Source organism: Anabas testudineus, chromosome 5 (assembly GCF_900324465.2).
Source record: "Anabas testudineus chromosome 5, fAnaTes1.2, whole genome shotgun sequence".
Lineage (NCBI taxonomy): Eukaryota > Metazoa > Chordata > Actinopteri > Anabantiformes > Anabantidae > Anabas > Anabas testudineus.
The window spans coordinates 18,219,534-18,239,940 of NC_046614.1; the positions used below are offsets into that span (position 1 = coordinate 18,219,534).

Genomic DNA, 20,407 nt, shown 5'->3' on the forward strand with positions numbered 1-20,407 from the left:
CGCAAGGCAGTATGCAGGGATAACAGAACACTTCTACACACTGTTTTCTAAACACTCTCTTGGCCAAGCCTGAAAAGAAAGAGGCGGGGGAGACTTGGGCTTCAACTGGCAACACAAGGCAAATTGAGGTAAAGAGGGGGTCTGTTCACTGAATGCATTGGTATAGGCCTCTGCTTCTGAAACAGCTAGTCCACAAAGGCCTAATCACCAAATGACATGCTGATCCAGCTTACAGTGGCAGGCTGACAATGCAACTGTGTTCAATTCCTTCAAATTCACCATGGGTCTCCAACAATGTGTGTACATGCACAGTAATTTTGGTGTATGTGTGTGTATTTTTTTTATGCATCTAGCTGAAGTTAATATAAACACTCACTAATTTTACTTATTCTCATTTTGTTAATTTGCACAACTTTAGCATGGATCTGCTGTTTGGTATTATTCTGCTCTTGATAAATGACCACAAAAAAGACTGCAGTGTTTACTGGTGTTGAAATACAGTGTGTTTTGACAACTCTTTAACCTTCATCATGTCCTCTGGTGTGTTTTTTTCAAGTGGCATAGACACTAACGACATGAGGTGAAATAAGCACACATTTAGTTCCAGCCTTTGAACAAAAATAATGATCTAAATGATTAATGGAAAGAAAAAAAATATTTTCAAATGCATGATGCATTCAGTGGAATGGTGTGAATACATTGAGCTAATTAGCTTTCAGAATAAGAACTAGACAAAACAAAACACTCCCTCTTCTTACCTCTGTAATGTTAAAAGAGCTTTGTGAGTTTTTCATTTTAAGAGATTATTGAATTTTTACTTAATGAATAAAAAAAAAAAAAACACTGACCTACTGATGCAAGTGTGAAGATTTTCTGCTCTCCTTTTCTACAAAGAAGTTTTAGCAACACAGTTGAGCTCACAAATGTAATTATCAGTCAGAATTATTATTATTATTTTTTTTGATTTAGCCAAGTTGAGTTGCTCTTTTTTTTCTCCGCAGTTATCATTAAAAATATTGAACGCACAGTGTTGCTGTCAATATTTAAGGCAACCTTGGAGCAAACAAGAAAAAAAGCCCATCTACATATTCTATTGCTTTTACTCTGAAATAAGCAGAAATGTTTAGATTTTGAACAACACAGAGATAATAGATGGGTTTCTCGTTACTAACCAAACAAGAATTAAACAGTCCATTTAGAGTCTGCAGCACACAATTTACGACCAATGCCAGTGTTCCCTGCCAGTGCAGGAAGTAGTGTGCCCTTCATGCATCCAAGTGAGAAGTGAGAGTGTGAAGGTCGGTGTAGTGAATGAGCCTTCACAGTGTCAGACTGTCAAGCTGGAGACTGAAGATCATGTCTCATGTCAGATGATGCTTAATGATGATCTTTTTTAAACCACAACCACATCCATTCTCTAACTTTGTAGATAGAATATATTCAGTTACCGCTCCTTAATTACATGCTCAAGTATGTTGAAAATGATCATTTTGTGATCTTTTTAAAAAACTGATATTTGGAAAATTGTTACGATTTTCATGTAGAGACCATTAGTAGAATTGTGTAACCTATCTAACCTGCCACCTGCTAGATGAACCGGAATGAGGTGTCTCTGTCAGATTGTTAAAACAATAACTTTGTTGTGCATAAAGTGTCAATCCACAAGTGGACACTGAAACCTAGCAGCTAATGCTCAATATTCAAAACCTTTGGTGATGCTAAAATAACACATCACCTACAAGTGTCTGTTGCATCATAATTTTTTTAAATTAGCAAACACTAAGTACCCATATTATTCATGCTAATTGCACCAATTTTGCGAATTGGTAATGCACCAATTTGCATGATCTCTAGTGTTGTCCTGCAAACATGTATACTAAACATCATTTAATTATGCTTGAACAATTCCCATTAATGATGTGTGTCCTAACATCACCTTAAGTATGTGCCAGTCCTGCCATGGTAAATATCAATTACAGTTATGATTACATTGGGCTAAACCTGCAGAACAGAAGGGCAAAGGTAAATGAATAGAAAGGAGATGAAGGGATATTGGGATTTCCTAATATAAACTTTTCATGAGCTAGGTTGTGGAAGATAAAGAGCATTTAATTTTCTGTCCCTGTTTGAATGTTTGAGAGCTAAACTGTGTAAATAACATTGTACTCAGTGTATGAACACACGCACCCATGCTCAAGCAAATATATGGAGCACATTGTCACACATCGTCACAAGCGTGCACCTCGCAGTAGTTCGAGGGAACATTTTCCATACTCATTAATGCCGAAACTATAGATATTGTGCTCTTAAACTCTGTGGAGGTAGTGTGTGTGTGTGTGTGTGTGCGCGCACAGGAAGACAAAAATTTGAAGCTTCATTTGAATGGCTTTGGGCTGTTGACAGGGGTTGAGAAAAATGTTTTTCCCTTTGTATTAAAAAATAATCATGTGCACAAAATCCCTAAAACACATGCACACACACACACACGCCTGTAACCAGCACATGCTAATATGTAAACTTGTGCAAACACACACATGAGCACACATCCAGTCAGTGATCTGACAGGTGAGAATGGCTTACAGCTAGGTTAAAGGGGAAGCACACTACATAAGCAGGTCACCTCTCCTGGGACACAGCAATTTTTCAGAGCATTGCACTAGAAAAAAGGGGGAAAAAAGAAATGATAAAAAAAAAAAAGCAATGCTATAAATGGGTGCAACTTAGTGATCTTCAGTTAACAGTTTGTTCTCCTGTCACCCCTGTACCCCTGCAAGTAGCTTCTTTCTTAAATCTAATTCTACAATTCAGAGGTCTCTATCAGGCCTGAGAAAAATGGCAGTGAATAAATTGAGTGTGTTATGTAATAGTTGTAACTTGCATGACCTTTCCCTTTAACACAAATAGTTTATTTCTGTGCATTTCCGTGAAATTGCAGAGCTCAGTAACTATCAGTAAGACACATCTTGACCTTGACCTTTCTCGTTGGTGTGTGTGTGTATGTGAAAGAGAGAAAATGAGCAAGACAGAAAAAACATATAGAGCCTATGTATTTCTGGAATTATGAGACCGAACCACCTCTTGCCAAGGAACAAGAAATTGTAGTTATGAATCACCTGCTATAAAAAAGGCTGTAGTAATGCGAAAAAGTCTGCTTGTTTTGAAACTAGTGCCACATTGTAGCACAGTAGTGCTTATGACAAAGAATATGTGTATATCTGTAGCTTTGTCGGGAGCTGGTGACTTTATTGTACATTTGGCTTTGTTGTGTAAATCACGTTCTGTGAATTAACATGAAATACCATCAGCTACCACAGCATACATTATTAATTCATTTAACAAAACATTACCGTGGTCATATTGTCAGAAAGCTTCTATGCCTGTACTTTGTTGCTAGATCATTTGTTTAAGTTGCAAAAATGTTTTCTTATAAATTAATTACCAGCTTGCTCAGAAGGTCAGTGATCATTTCTCTAACCTTCAGATATTTATATTGCATGAAATGTTCTTTCATTGCGTGAAAAGGAATGTTTGCTTTTTTTCTAAAAGTACTTGTCAACATAAGAGACCATGTGAGTCAGACTGTTCGCAGTGTATCTACTGTGGAGAAGTGCACTCTCAACATGTTGCCAACAATAGCTTGTTTTTGCAGGAGCTGAATGGACCCTGCACATCGAACATGTTTGACTCTGTTGTTTTATAGATCCCCAGTCAAGACTGGATGTGCTAATGGCTACCGCTCCGTTTGAACATAGTTGAACAGACAGGAAAGTCTGAAAGACTGCTTACAATGTATCTATCATCTTCCTCATAATGTGGCGGCCTCAAGAGCCACAGGCACTCATGGAGTTTTCCCATCGAACAATGGTTCCATTTGGACGGGTCGATGAGCGGTGGTTCAGGCAGGGTTGTTCTGAACACTGCTTTTCTTTTATCAATTGAAAGGCTGGAGAATTTGAGGTTCAGTTTTAAAATAAGAAGACTAGACTCCCAGACTTGTCTTGAGCACACTGTGAAGATAAAAGCCTCATGACTAAGGTGAGATGCATTTTAATATAAGGGAGCTTTTTCCGGGAGTGTCGACACTTTGACACCGAAGCAGCTTCTGGGTCTGCTTTCTGCTGCTTTACTGCCCCAGTGTGCAGAAGTATGACTGGAGAGACGGGCAGAGTAACCTTCAGATGTTGGCAGGCAGTGATTAGTCAGGCCTGTGCTCAGCGTGCCGCTTATTCTCATATTAATTTTTTCCACGTGCTGGTTCTGACACATGTAATGTGGTAATGGAGCGCGATGATAACAGCAGAGGTACTTGTAGTTGGCACTGTCACATTAGAGGGAACAGTATACTTCCAATGCAGAAACGATTTACATACCATCAATATCTTGGTTTTAAATCTTTAAAACTTTATTTATTCAGGGTAGTTTCACTGAGAGCAGCCTATCTTTTGCTTGAATGCCCCGATCACATTCACACTGTTACACACATTCACACCATCTAATTAAAGCAGTTTGACAAATTATTACAACAAGGCATACCCACTCTCTGAATACTAATCTTTTATTGTTGACAGCATAGCTTTTTAAAATTGTTTTCCTTCTTATTTGCAGCACATGTGATTACAATATTCATGATTTTCTTCACAGTACACTTAGTTTTATATTGGACCCGAGCAGTCAATGAATCTTATTACAGTACCCATAATGTAACATTAGACATGATGCATGATATTACTTTAAACGCAAGAGAGAGGAAAAAAAAGAGAACTTGAACTCTCTTTTCATTTACAGCAGTAAAATAAATAGCAGAAATGCTCGATTATGATTATTCTTTTATTTTGACGATGTTCTCTTATCCACCCTGTTCTAAACATCATGCGTTTGCTGCCATTTATTTTGATCTCTTACAGTGAACCGACATATCACTCATCATGTAACCTTTGAATTCTCAAGTTCTCCCATAGTTCTCACTCAATCTGACCTCTTATGACTGATTATTTTATGGTTTTGCTGAGGAAAACAGAATGTAATGTGTTGAATTTCTGTGCGTTTCTGTGGAGTCTACACAGACCCCCTGGGATGTGTTTGCAAAATGTTGGAATGACTGTTTTCATGTAGCTAGTACATTTGTGAGTTTCATTTTCTGTCTGTTGTCAGTGTAACACTGTATGCTTTAGGGGGCAACATACTCTCTCAGGTAGACTTGGAGATGGGTTGCAGCTAATGGTGCTGGCTAACAAGTGACATTCTCTCATTAAGTGGGAAGATTTGTCTGAGTGGCCAGTTAGTTGGAGGACATTACACAAGGTCAGAGCCTCTGGCTGCCATGGGAGAATAAGTGAAGTAGAAAAGAGGCCAAGCAGACAGGCTAAAAGACAAGATACTTGCTGTGCTGTCTGAAAGCTTCTCTCCTCTCTGACTGGCAAGTCTTGATGTGAGTGGAGTTTGAAGTTTGGACTTTGGTCACTGCTGCTTTTGAACATGGAGCTATTTCGGTCCTGGATGGGGTGTGTGTGTATGTGTGTGTAGCAGGGTGTGTGCTGCTCCATGTATCTATTTAAACTGACTTTGCCGACCATCACCAAGGGGTTAGGCGGATCCTCTTTCTTGCACAGAGCTATGAGGGTTGCTAGCAGAATGGGAAATCAATAATGTCGATGGGATGAGCATTAGGATGGCCAAGTGGTTTTAACAGCCCCATTGTCGTTCCACTATTTTTGTAAAGCAGTTTGTGGGCCATTCATTCTGCAGTCTTCAATTTTCAGAAAGCTGAGGAAGACAGACAGCTACAGAGACAGAGAAACAAAGACAGAGGGAGAGAGCGAAGAGAGGCAGCGCTCAGACAATCAAACTGGAAGCAGATTTCTGACACATGTTCGACAGCCATTCACAGGAGCTTTCAAGATGTGATTTTTGTTCCAGACCATCAGCCTCTGAATTGAACCATGGTTGTTTTCTCATCAGCACTGAGCACACCACACAACTTGCCCTTCAACAAGAAGGCTGATCTTTCTGGGCAGGTTTCCTAAAATTACACTGTACAAAAAGTAAACAGCGTTTTCTTTTATCAGAAATCAAATTAAATAAGAAACTGGGTTCTTTAAGGTCATTTGATTAAATAGAAGACGGATAGTGAAATGTGAGCAGAGTTTCAAACCTTTAAAATAAGCCTCAGATGTTTTTGAGTCAACAAGAAACAAAAACGTCATCTACATTTTAATTTAATGAGTTTAATACATTCAACTGTCTCATGTTAATCTGCACCAAATACAACAAATAACTGAATGGCTGTATGTATTTTGCGCTATAGCACCAGTATCAGAACAGAAAATCTGCCTCAATATCTAAACTATTATTTGGGTTGGAGCTATACACTGGTGTGAAATCAGAGATAAGAGGTGTAGGGCAACCTTCTGCTACAGTATCTCTGACTGCGGGACACAGTAGTGGAAGCTACACAAAGCAGACCGAGTCTAAAAACGACACATTCGAAAGTAAAACATTGCATACTTTTCCTCAAACCGAGTGAAAGTGCCTTACCGTGTTCGAGATGTGTTGCCCTCGTTGAGACCGGTGCTGTCAGGTTTTAATTGTTACGACAGTTACAACTGATGGTCATTCGCACAAATGCCACCGTTCTCATAAAGCCATCCACTGGTGGTGTCATTTAGTTTCATATCTGTGTTAAAGCAATGCATAGATCATCCTGTTTTGTGGGGGCATCTCTTCAGATGAAATCTCTCTCACACAGAGAGGTTAATCTAAATGTTAATCTGAATCTTAATGCCATCCCTCATTTCCACACTGCTGCCCTGCTCTTTACAGTATGCTGGCGTGCTTAGTGTGCACATTTGCTAACATTACATTCAGCAATGCCCATTTTCCTTCCTTAAAGTTTGTGTTATCAGTATGATTGAAAGTGTGCTCCAGGAGAAGTGGGGGTTCTTTGTCACTAACAATTTCTCTTAGCAACTACACCGAGTCTTGTAAAGGCAATCTGAACAATGATGATTCATCTTTTCTCTTTCTTTTGATCTCTATGTACATTATTTTTCATTGAAACTTGAAGGACAGCTGCTTTTATCACTACACATTGGGGAAACTTTAAGAAGCTTACTTCAGAGCAGATACACAGGTACAGTATGTCCAGAGCTACAGTAGCACAGAAAGATTGGTGGTGATGAATGAAGACTGAAGATGACAAGGGAAAGCAAACAGACAAAAGCAGGAATTAATAGAGTGTGAGTGAGACATTCTGTTACACCTTTTTCTCTTATTATTCCTTTGCGATTCACGTCACTTTGTATTAACAGAAGCAGCAGAGAGTGACTTTGTACTGTCAGCTTGTTCTACAGTGGTACTTGTGCCTCATCCTTGAGAGGAATATTTAAAGAACAAGGTTTGTTTCTATGCAACTACCATGAAATATCAAGGAACCAGGTCTTAGCTTTCTTTAAAATAGATGTTTTCAATTACATGGTTGGTTTTACAATGCAATGAAACGCAAGGAATTCTACCTCAAGGATGTATGAATAGAATTGTATCCATGTTGAGAGTTACATATTTCAATCCAGCTGCCTATTAACAACTGTCCAACCACAGAAACGTGTGTATGCAAGAGGGAGAGAGACAGAATTAAAATGGTATTTAATGAATGTGTGTCTTTTTACACTTTGGACTCAAATGACACCAAACTGTGCATACATTATCAGCTGTACAACTCTTTAAGCTTTACCTATCACTTGCTAAAAGGTAGCCATTATCAGGGAAAATACACCATCATTCTGCTTTTACACTGTAAACTGCCTTGAGATGACTTCTGTTGTGATTTGGCACCATACAAATACAGTTGAATTGAATTGAATGGCTCCATCTCTGTATTGAATTGTGCAGAGATGGCTTCTCTCTTCTGGGTTCCTATGTTCTGAGGAAACATTTCAATTTATGTGTTCTCTGGCCACAACAGTTTAAATTTGCCTTTTAAAAAAATGAGAAATTTGCAAATAAGAACAGCAAAGGACTTTATTTTAGTAGCTGTCAGAGTTGATGGCAGGAAAGAGAGGTCAGACATACTGTGAAAAAGATAGACTACATTTGTCTTACAGACCTGAAACCTCAGCTGTAACATCCAAATCAGTCATGATGATTTACTGTGGTTTATGGCATTTAGTCAATATCTGGACAAAAATAGTTAGCGTTAATACACCAAATTTAAATTTCAGTTCTTTTTTTAATTCCTGCTCTCTGTCTCAATGAATTTGAATCATTTTTTCAAAATATTCGAAGCTATAGCATATGTTTGTGGTTGTAGTAGCTGCATCTCTCACCTATTTCGTGAGGCTTGTCACATTCACGAGACTTCAATATCGGTGCTAAACATTTTCATTCTTCAGCCTCACTGTATTGGATAGACCAATTTAACAGAGCTTCACTTCAGTCTGGCTTCACAAACAGATAAGAATAACCCAGGGCAGCTAAGAAAACCTTTTCCCTTCCTTGATCGTGTTATCTTAAATGCATATTCTCTCACTTTCACTGGATACTGTCATGTTTCCTCAGCCTGTTTTATTTTTCTGCTCTGCACAGGGAAGCCTTGCGTCAAGTAAAAAAGGCAAAGGAAATTGCCCTTTCTCTGTCTGTCTTTCTACTCACTCTATAACTTCCCTAGTCCCTTTCTCTCAGTGGTAAATAATGCTTTTTCATTGAATGCCTACTGTAGCTCAACAGTGTGTTGAAAGCATTTTATGAAAATATTTTTTTTTTTAAGTTGCATCAAATTTCAAACTTGAATCTCTTGGCCTTCTACTTCAGCCCCTCCCCTTGCCTCATTCTCTTTGATATGCAGGAAATGTGCACAGAGCTGATTGAATTTGTATCAATCTTTTTCTTCTCTGAGACCTAATTTCATCAAATGCGTTGGTATTACTGAATTTCTGGTGGTTGATAACCATCCCGGCAATCATTTACCCTTGATGTCTTTTGGAAGAGATTGCTAGATGTGAGCGAGGAGAAGAAGAAAAGGTGGCTGATTGACTTAGATATTTGTTTTGCTTTCTAACTGCTGTTTGAAGTGGTATACACATGAGAGGGGGATGCTTACAAACCCTCGCGAGTCTTCCAGGGTGTATTAATTTAGTACGATACGCTCTTCAAAAATACCACTTGCCCAACCACACACACTTTTGCACGCCCCCTTGATATATAAGACCTGCACCTCCCGCAAACATAGACACCTCAAACACATTAGCAGCAGACAGTCACTCTCACGTTTTTCACATAAATGCTGCAGCGCACGCAGTTACACACAAACATCCGCTGAGGCTCTGTCAAGTCTGTCAGATTTGACAGCGTGTCTGTCATTAGCATAGTTTTGCCTTACAAATCAATGCATCTTTGGCCTTTCGAGTCACTTGTTGGAGTTGGCCTCTGATCGCGTGTGCAAGTGAGCAGAGTGCAAAACACAGACTGAGACTGTTAGATGCTAAGAAAGCTTTCGAGGCTCGTGAGTCTGCGGCTAAGTTTAAATATGGATAAACAGATACATGCAGTGCTCACTGAGAAAGAAGCTGTCACACGTTGTCTTTGTTGTCACACACACACACACACACACGTGTTCACTGAGTCATAACTTGCTGTGTTTTTAGCCATAGGGAAGTCCTTTATCCACATAACTAGATTAACTCACAGTGAGCCCTGATCAGCTTAATTTGGATTCAGCCTGCTCACCCCTCCCTGATCTGCCTGTCAGTCTGTCTGCGTGTTCATCTGTCATTCTGTCTTCTTGAATGGCAACACACTCGCCTGTACATCTTTGTGTCACTTTATTTAACCATCTCTCTATAGTCTAGTCTAGCCTCTTGTCTGGTCTAAGGATTAGGACTGGCACATTATGTTTTTACATTCATTCTTACCTTTCCCCTTTCCTCACAAAGCCTGCACAGTCATGTTACTATTATTTTTTCATGTAGATATAAAATATAAAAAAAATCCCAGTTAATTATATTATTGCTTTTGACTGACCCCCAAAATTAACCTGCTTTAGATAGGTAGGTTTAAACTAAACTGCATTCAATTAACTCCTTCTGACTTCATGTCTTTGCAGAATATCCATGAAATGAATTGACTGCAGTGGTCCTTCATTGTTTTTTTTATGTGGCCTCCAGGGACATACTGACGTGAAATATGTCAATTTCTTGAATCAATCTCTTATCTCCTTAGTCAACATTTCTACATCAGCATCTGTATTATTTCTGTAAAAGTCACTCTTGACGTAATGGTGCCTTTCAAAGCAGCTCTCCTGCCCAGCCAGAAAGTCATCTTATAACGAATAGGCCACAAGCAAAACCCACATACAGTACACATCACACTCCTATTCACCTGTATTTGTGCATATACGAATGACAGCTAATGATTAAACATATGTTCAAATGCCAGTAAGACTTGGAATAAGGGACGGACACAACATGGGAGGGGAGCGCAATAAGGAGGCACGGAGAGGAGATTTATTTGAAGATCCAGAGGGAAGGTGGGTACAGCTAGTAGGACAAAAAGTGTGAGACGTTGAGGAAAAGAAGAATGGATAGAAATAATGACGGATGGATGGGAGGAAAGTGGGGATAAGAGCGAAGAATGAAGGAGGAGGAGGGGGCAGCAAAGAGAGAGCTGAGTGGAGCTGAGGAGGCGCTGGGCCTGGGGGATTGCTGTGCGTTTATCCTCCTCTGCAGCAGGCTTCTGAAGCGCTACCTCAGGAAAAGACTTTAAAGCAGGGTGGCTGCTGCTCTGTGCTGATCTGTTAATACCCACAGATACATGAGGCTTCGCCATAGTACTCTGGGGGTGGGGTGGAGAAGTACAGTGTGTTTAAGTCTGCTTGTGAGTTAGTGTGTGTGTATGTTTTTTTTTTGTTTTTTTTTTTTTGTTATGTGTTCAAGGATCATATCATATCTCTGCAGATGATATCCCACCCTACCCCCCCCCCCACTGCTAGCTAGCCCCAACTCACCCAGAGACATGAAGTTACCGGAGCGATTAAAAGATTAGATTCGACTATCATGTGGCTGTGTGTCAGCATTGTCACCTACAGCTGCTGCCATGAGGAGGAGGGGGTTATGACTACCCTGTGCAGGAACCTGTATAAATAGACCTCTTCCTCCTGGGAATTGGTGTAAAACTCCCTCAGAGCCACAGTGTGCTGCAAAAATATACACGTTCGGAGCTGGAGAGGCTGAATGAGATTTGTGCTTGCTGCCTCACAGAGGACCTGTGCTCTCAGGGGGGCCTACATGATTAATTCAGCAAAAGTAAAAGACCTAAGGGGGGATAAAGATGTAAGAGATGAAAGATCAGTTTCTTTGTGTTTAGCCCTCCTTTTTTTATATGTGAGCTTTTACTGATAAAAGGAAATCACAATCGGATTATGAACTTTTTAAAATTGTGTTCATGTGAAGTCAGCATGTCAAAATGAACTTTATAAGCTGAATAAATTCCCCATTTGGAAAAACTGTTGGACAGAATCTTTATAAGGCTTTCTTAAAATGTAATTTATGCTGGCTGGTATGTATTCCTCTGCTGCTCCATCTTTGTTTTTAAGCATAGCATCCCCTCAGAACATAGAGCAAGTTTGTTTTTTTCAAATCTACTTGCTTGCAACAAAACTCTTTCTCAGACTAGACAGGCACATACTCTATCATATACCATCTTCGCACAATGGTGCAAAATATTGTCTTATGTAACCCGCAAAGCAGCATACTACTATTTATTGATCTAGCTGGTAATGATTTAACTAGAGTGTAGATGAGGTGCTGCCACCTGACCAGTCAATGTGGTAATTCATTTTGGTTGATTGCTCCATCTTCAGCAAAGTCCAACAGAATCAGCAGCAGGTGATAAACAAGTAGGGATTGGTACTGCTGGGTTTCACAGACAAAACACCAACATGTGGGTGTTCATGTCTGTGTGTGGGTACGCATTTGTGTAATTGTATTATTCCCACTGTGGGGATAAAAATCTCTCTGCATGGTTGCATTGTACGGACTTAATTCTCATTAGGGGACAATCTCTGCAAGGTGAACCAATAAATATTGACACTTGACTTCCATTAACAATAGCATTATGCTCAAGTTAAAGTTTAGGGTACGGTGAATGCGTAAGTCAATAAATCCAATGTCATCACAGGTGAACAAATGGTGGATGTGGTTTTTGTAGATGTGACACTTTATGAATCACTTTAAAAAGGAGAGAAATAAGAATTGTATAAAAAATGCTGGGCAAATGTCATGAACAGCATGGTGCTATTATGACACTGACTTGGTGGCTGCTTTGTTATTTGACATTGTGGACAGGTAAATGTTAGCCTCTAACACACTTCACATTATCACAGTAACAAGAAAAATGAGAGAAATAGAGAATAAGGGGAAGGACAAACACATATGAAACAGCAAGGACTTTGTTGAATTGTTGCACAGGGGCCTTGAGGATGTGCCAAAGTTCGGAGCTTATCTTGATCAAACACCACAGTGATGCAATCATCTCCACACGATTCCTTTTGTTTTCTACTGCAAACAGTTTGATTTGTCAAAATGCTTAAGTGCCTAAATTCGTGTGCTTAGCAATCCTGGTTACAAGATTAAACTGTTAGTGGATCAAAACTTTGTTACATCACATCACGCACTGTATGTGAGCACAGAAGGGCAAGAAAAGAGAAAATAGAGCCTATTCATAGTAGATTCAGGTAACTGAGCTTTATCTAATGGATTTTACAGAATGTATTTAAATTAATATATTAGCTAATTAAGTTAAATGTGCCATGATCCTACCATTTTTCATTCATCTGTTATCATATTTCATGTTGTTTCTTCTCCTAAAGAGAAAAACAATGCTTCATTATTTACATTGAGCCATTATATATCAAATGCTGTATGTCTGTTCCTTTACATTAGCTACTATCAGCCGTTTCTTATTGACCCAATACACTTATCCGCTTGATCAAAATCACCTGTATTTTCAGATAACATGACAAGCTATTAGGAGGACATGTCTGATCAGGCGTGCAATATCGCCTACGGTAGTTTTTAATGATGGTGTAAACACTTTGCTGCTATGGGCTCAGTGTTATGTGGCACATGCACAGTTGTAGGAGTCCTTGTTAGTTTTGTGTAATAAGAGGTTCTCCTTACACTAGAATACATTTTAATTAAAAAACCAAAGAAGAAAAGGTTTAAAAATCATAGACCAAACAGTGCTGTAGAATTTAAATACATGAGTCTTGTAAAAAAATGTAGAAAATTAACATTATTTTTTTAGCATTTGTTTGCCAGGCTATTTTGGGCCGCAATAGATTCTCCTTGTGCACATAATATTGTGTCAACCCCCTGTGATTACAGTGCCATTTAAAGTAATTAAAAGAGATTTAGTTCTCATATGAATTTTAAAATTGACACATGGCATTTCAGATGTAGCACAAAAGACTTACTGCTCTCTTAAACTTTAATGAATTGTTTAATGGGTAGAGAAAATGTCAGACATCGGAAATGAATGTGTTTGAAACATCTGAAAATACCAGTCTACCAAGGATGGTTATCATCTGCTGTGCATAATTCTCTTTAAGTTTCCTCACTGGCATATGTCCTGTAAGTGTTAAAGCTGCAGTGCACGGACCAAAGAATCTGTCTCCCAGAAATGACATGCCCACGCTGTTATCTGTATAAATATTAATTTATATTATTAATAATAATAAAATAAAATTTCATACTCTTACTATCTATGGACAACCACAAAACAAGGCTTTGCCAGCACATCTGTACTGATATGAAAGCTATCTGTGTATTTGCTTTTGTCATAAAATGTGTACACTATTTATGTTGTTCAAATTAACAAGCAAACTTCCCTGTGATGGAAACACAAACACTGACGGGTTTATGTGGAGAAAATGCAGTTTTTACATCGCATTTATTAATGTAACTGAAGTTAAAACAACTGGTTTAGTGCCTTTAAGGTCCGGCAATTATGTTTGTGCTTGCATTTCATTCAGCCAAACATCTACACAGTTCAAATGACCTCCATTCCAGCCAGTCGAGCGAGATTGTAAATAATGTTCCACTGAATTAAGAGGCCTAAATCCTGGAGCTTCATCTTGCTGACAGACTCTGTAACTTGTAATCTGAACGCACAGTTAGTTACAGGGCAACTGTTTTATTTTATTTTTTCTTTCGTAGAGCCGTCATCAGGACAAAGTTTGTGTGAATAGACTTGAGTTAGGCTGTAATTAACATAGTTAAATAGCTGCATCGTACGCTCAATGTAAAAGCGGAGGGGTGGGTGGGGGTGTGTGTGTGTGTGTGTGCGTGTTTGGGGCGGAGGCATCGAGGGAGGAGGTGGTTCGAACACGTAAAGGAGATAATTAAATGAAGATGGTAGGCTATTGAATGATCTCCAGGGCAAATACAGTACAGTGCCTCCTCTTCTCCGTCCCTCCTCGGCTTCCCTCTCCTAACCTTTGCTCGCTTGCTTTGCACCTGAGATGAAGATGGCAGTTAATGATGCTGTTTTTTAAATCCGCCTTAACTCCTGCCCTATAGCTCACTCTCACTGTCTCTGGATAGACCAAGGTTTTTTTTTTCCACCTCTACTTTCATCTTTTTTTTTTTTTTTTCATACTGCGTTCATACAATTTTCTCTCCGTTCCATTAGCAAATTGCCTCCCCCCCTTTTTCTCCTCCTTGTTTCCACCTCCCCACCTGCCCCCTTACCCTTCCATTAGAAATCCAACAGAGGCATTTAGTCATTAAAAGTAAAAAAAAAAAAAACAATACAAAAAAAAAACAAAACAATGAAGTTCACTCGAGGGTCTGTTTTATTTTTCAGAAGTTGGAGAGAAGCCCTATGCTCGAGAGACACTAATGTTGGATGGCAGAGTAAAGACAACCTGAAGGACCTTAGAGCCATCATTCACACATAGTGGCAGCAAGGTCATCCAGCTAAGGGATGGTGAGTATGTTATTTGCATATGCCGTAAGTTATGAGGTAATAAGGTCTGCCTAGAATCTCTATTTTATTAATTTATAAAAAGGAATTGAAGACAACCATTAGTAAACTGACCAGCAGACCGTTTCATTTGCTAAGCTATTATCTACTTTCACACACACACATTAGCCTAGATAAGAAAATCCTACTTACTTTTTCTTTCTTTTGGAGAGAAAAATACAAGCTGTATAATTTTATTGTCAGGCTGCTTAATTAATGTTGATGACAATCATAAAACTTTCATTCTAGTGTTGAATACAGTGATAAGCCATAAAATTACTGGTCTGGATTGAGAAATTTAGGCCTAATAAAGAAAATAGTTCTCTCTAAAGTACAGAACGAGTAGTTACTAGCTCTTTAGGCAAGTCTGAGTGGCTGATAATCACAACACAATCTCTTGCTGAATAAATACATTACTGTAATCCATTATTACTAATCAATCTGCTACATTCATGACATATTTGTACGCTCAACATAACAGCTGCATTACATTCAGGGTAATCAACACTTGATTATGATAATAAAATAAGTCACTTAAACCCGAGTCGATTAAACAGCGAGAGACACAGGGAGAGAGGCAGTTTTCCCATCTATGTGTAATTCACTCAATATTCTGTCCTCATTTCAGTTTCACTACAGTACACATATTCCAACGCACTGGATTACCCCACATCCAATAAACTGCTGAGTCAGTCAGCTTAGAGCCCTCACAGTCCGCCCCTTGTCTTAATATGTCTAGTCCTGTGTCAGGTCTTTGGGTATCAGGGTTAATATCAAACTGAAGGATCCAATATTTGAGATTATGTGTGTTTGATTTTGTTTACACCATCTGCCATCAGATGTAATTGAATGTAGTGCATGGTATAATCTGATACATCCGGGGGTGATGTTTTGCTGCTGCTGGTGTTTTGTCTTTGTGTGTCTGTGTGTGCGTGCGTGCACCCTGGCCTGCAGATGCTCTGAGGAATTCAAAATAGCCTGTAGATGTCCTGCAGCAATTAGTCCCGACCTTATGGTGAAAAATGCTCTCTTAGCTAAAGTCTTAAAACGTTAAAGTGATACACCCTGCATTTGATTAGGGTGTTAAAAAATGCAAGACAACCTAATGAAAGAACTGTAAGTTGGGATTCAGTGTATGTGTACAAGGTGACTATAGTGAGAAAGTTCTTCTTGTGCTTTTTTTGTACTTTGAGCAATGAAATGATCTTTCTCATGAATGAAATATGAAACTAAATGCCTTTTTAAACATTGACTTTTATAATAATAATCATATAGGTCTTGGGTTAAGTTTGGTTTATATTACATTTCCATTTAGTCATTTGGCAGATGCTTTCATCCAAAGTGACTTACAAGTGAGGCACAAGGCAAAGGCAAAGGCAGGGTAAGCTTAAGGAGGCCTTGCCTAAAGGCCGCTACTGGAGGCAGGTCACAGACCCAGAACCTCGGTGTCCCTGCATGGAGGGCGGCGATCTTACCACTACACTACGCCGCTTTATAGATGACTGGCTATATATTTATGTTTAATAGATTCCATTTAATATACCAACATGTTATCTAATTTTGAACAGTGGTCCTTATTTACCACAAGGGGTAGTGTCTGGCACATATCGGTACCTAAAGTGATTCAATTGCCTCTAATATGATCGAGTTCTCTTTGTGTGTTTCTGTGTAACTTTAAGAACTACCAGTACATACAGTGTATATATAAGGTTCAGCAGCAGCATTTGTCACGATCAAAACAACAGCTACAGTAGACTTCGAAGCTGTAGCTCAAAAACTCAAAAAAGTAATGCTCCATTTGATTTGTTATGTTTTTTGTTTCACCCCACAGAGGATATGTAGTTCAAAGAAGTAGACTAGTGAAAAGTATGTCACTGGTACCAAGCCAGGATGAGGTATTACTAGCTTTAAATCCTTTAGCACTGATCAAAACCAGACTTACTGCTCGCACAGAAACCGGAACATCCAACAACTCACGGCCCTTCGCACACACAAACAAATACACACAGAGCTGTGTTCGGATGACAGTAAGTTGAACAATAACACTGACAGCATTGACCGTTGTGCCCTGGTTCACAGTCCATTTAACAGTCAGCAGTAGATTACACCATGTGATGAGGGATGCTGTAGAGCTGCAGTCTCTCTCTTTTATCTCTTTGATCACACTTCCTTACTCATACTTATAACAACTGCAGTATTATCAATTATGCAAAATGAAATCAACAAATAAGTCCAAAACATTGTTTTTCCCCAACTCATTTGGGTTTATACATGTGCTTTTTATACTCTAGTTGCACTTCTCATATGTACAGTGATTCATCCCTGGCACCACTTTACTAAAAAATTACATCTCAAGTTATATTCTACATTTATATACAGTTATCGTCAAGCCTTTAGGAATAGTTTTGCTTTGGGGCACTGCAGTGATGGTATGGAAAGTGCTCTTTAGAGTGTGTAGCTCCAGCCCCAAAGGTTTAACAACTACAGATTTGGATTAACTTCTTCAAATGAAAATATGACTGTTAAGTCTGCATATCTGAGTGGGAGGGTTGGTTGGCGGGGGGGGGGGGGGGGTTGGGTGCTTGGAGGGTTTTTCCAAATCTCAAATTGTCATAGTTTAGTAAAATGTGTAATATGCAAGCTTTAAAACCCTGGATATTTGCAGTGTATGGGTGTGTAACCATCCACCTCTCTTATAATCACAAGTGTTTTTATACGTACACTGTGCTGTATGCTGTGAGTGCCTGTGTGACAGGGAGTGTGTCAGGCTTCCTGACTTCATTTACTCATGTTGGTGTACTTATATGCCTCCATATGTCTCATAATCCAAGAGACTGGCACACATCATGGTGTTGGGAACTGGGGAATTCAGAAGCATTCTGCCACATTCATCAGTCTAAAGAAACAGACAGAGGGACCTTATGTGGCTGTGTTTAGCATATTACACAAAATAAAGAAAGATTTTTACTGTGCGCATGGAACGGCTGCCTCACTGAATGAGGAATCCGCTGTGGAGAAGATTCAAAGGGGCAATTTTACACCAGCTTATGAGCAAGGGAGTGAATAGAGGGATGCACAGTGCCTAGAGACCGCCAGATGTTACACAAGGGAATTCATCTGCAGCAACACTGACCAAGGGTGGAATGATTCTAAATTGGCTCTGAAAAATTGGGTCCTCATACAAACAGATGAAGGAAATATTTAGGGAACAGAGTGTTTTATGAAAAATGCTTTGCCAGTTTAATTCAGCACATTTCTCATTACCTCTGCCAAGGAGGTTATGTTATCATCTCTTTTTGTCTGCTTGTTGTTAGTTTGTACAACATCTCAGAAACTAGACAACAGACTTCAATCATGTTTGGTACGAAGTCCAGCAATGGACCAAGGGATGATTAGTTTTTGGTGTGGATCCCAGCTTAGATTTTAAAGGATTTCTGAACATTACAGCATTTTTGAATATTTGTGATGTCACTTAGTTATAAAGAAATACAGTGGTGTATGCACATCACTATTTGTGTTGGTGTTGAATGTAGCGCCCGTTAAACATTCTACATATACTTTTTATTAATACAACAATAACATTGTACAGAGAAGTGTGCAGAAGAGGTACGTTACCTAGCGTGATATATGAGCTGTAATAATTTTGAAACATGAATCAGCCATTGTACAGTGAATTAGGGAACATACCTTTGTCATCAGTTGCTGCCATCAAATAATTAATGGGAACATAAAGTTGATTAAAGAAAGATATAAGTTTTATTATATAAATATGTTTAGTGCCACATACTGGTTGAGAAAATATAGAAGACACAGGTCATACAAGTAAACAGCTGCTTGACATGATGTGAATGCCTTGTGTCATATGTCCTTTATAAAAGCTGCCTGGCAATTGTACTTGCTGTCGGTGCCTAGAAAGTCCCCCAGGAATAATGTCATAGTGAAGTTACAGAGTTATAAACAAATAACCACACAGCAGAATATAGATGTAATATGATTCCCACCATACATATATTGTACAGCATTCAACTAAACGGGTTATACTGCTGGTCAAAAAAACATTTTAAGTGAAAGTGCAGCGTATTTGAAAAGGTCTTTTGCACTGTGCTTCTGACGTGGGACATACGGTTTATCTGTTGAAAATGATATTCCAGTGGATATTGTTATATTGATATTGATATTGTTAGAAGTCAATTTCTACAGCTGTCCAAGAAGAAGATGATCCAAAAAAAGTGCTGAATTAAACTTTACCAGAAAAACAGATTTAATTCGTATTAGCTATTAAAAAAAAACAAATCAAGTTTGATTACATAGACTAGTCATAGTAATTATCTAACATTTTCAGTTGACTGACCTGAGCTGCACTCAGTTTTTCAATGCACTTTACAATTTATGGTCAAACTTTTTTTTTTTTCGAGCTACCCTGGTGCAGAGAAACTACAGTAGATGATTTGAAGTTACTGCTTCAGATGGCTAATCTTATAAACACAATAAAAACATGCCCCAGTATGAGATCACTGTGTGTTCAAACTCTGTTATCCACAATCTCCAGAGACGCTGTGATTCCATGGCAGATGGGAAAGGAGAGCGGCAGCAATGTAACACACACTGCCTGTGTGTTTGTGTATGTGCATCCTCGAGATTGAAGCAACCACTGGTCTAATCATTCGGTGTGTTAGCTCTGGCAGGTGGTTGGCAGTCAGGCATACCCCGTGTTAAATCTATCTCCCGTTGTGTTTATTGATCTTTTATCTTTTCAGAAGTAGTCTTTGTTTTTGCATCTGTAAACTCTGGTGCCGGTCGTAGACTGGCATGTCGATGTAGACATTGTGCCTGATTACAACATGGTGTATAGATATGGTCGGTGCATATAGATGTGAAGAAGTTGCCATTTAAAGTTGCTGCACAGCTGCCACATTTCTTCATCAATCATACTCATAAAAAAAATGGAAATCTTTTGGTGTAAAACCTGGGTCCAGACTGTGCCACATCATAAATCAAGCACCCACTGTTTAGCAGTGCTTTACAGTGTATGTTTCTTCTGTGTTACTAGGACTATATTACACTATATGTGCCAGCGTGAGATAAACAGCCAAGCTCGGGGCGCTTCTGTGATTCTTGCATTCAAACTAATAAGTTCCCATAAGTCTTTCCTCTCTGTTTCAAAAGCTTTCCTCACATTCTGCGACACACATCCAGGCCTTGTTTGACTTCCATCACCATGTTGATGCTGGAAAAAAAAAAAAAGAGAGAGAAGAAAACCCACAGACATGAAACCAGAATGGAAATTCTGCCAGGCACTGCCACCTCCTCAGATGCAATGAAGAACTAAGCAAGGGGATCTTTGAAGAAGCAAAGGGACTTTTAATGAACAGGCCCTTTATTGATCTATAGA

General features: G+C 39.0%; 1 protein-coding gene across 1 annotated transcript in view; it reads left to right on the forward strand.

Moving 5' to 3' along the window:
• Positions 1-20,407, forward strand: part of LOC113153160 (cadherin-22) — a 151,186-nt gene that overhangs the window by 23,902 nt on the left and 106,877 nt on the right. Inside the window, exon 3 of the mRNA XM_026346637.1 lies at positions 14,857-14,979. The gene's annotated coding sequence lies outside the window, so the exon portion shown is untranslated. The remainder of the gene's footprint in view (positions 1-14,856; positions 14,980-20,407) is intronic.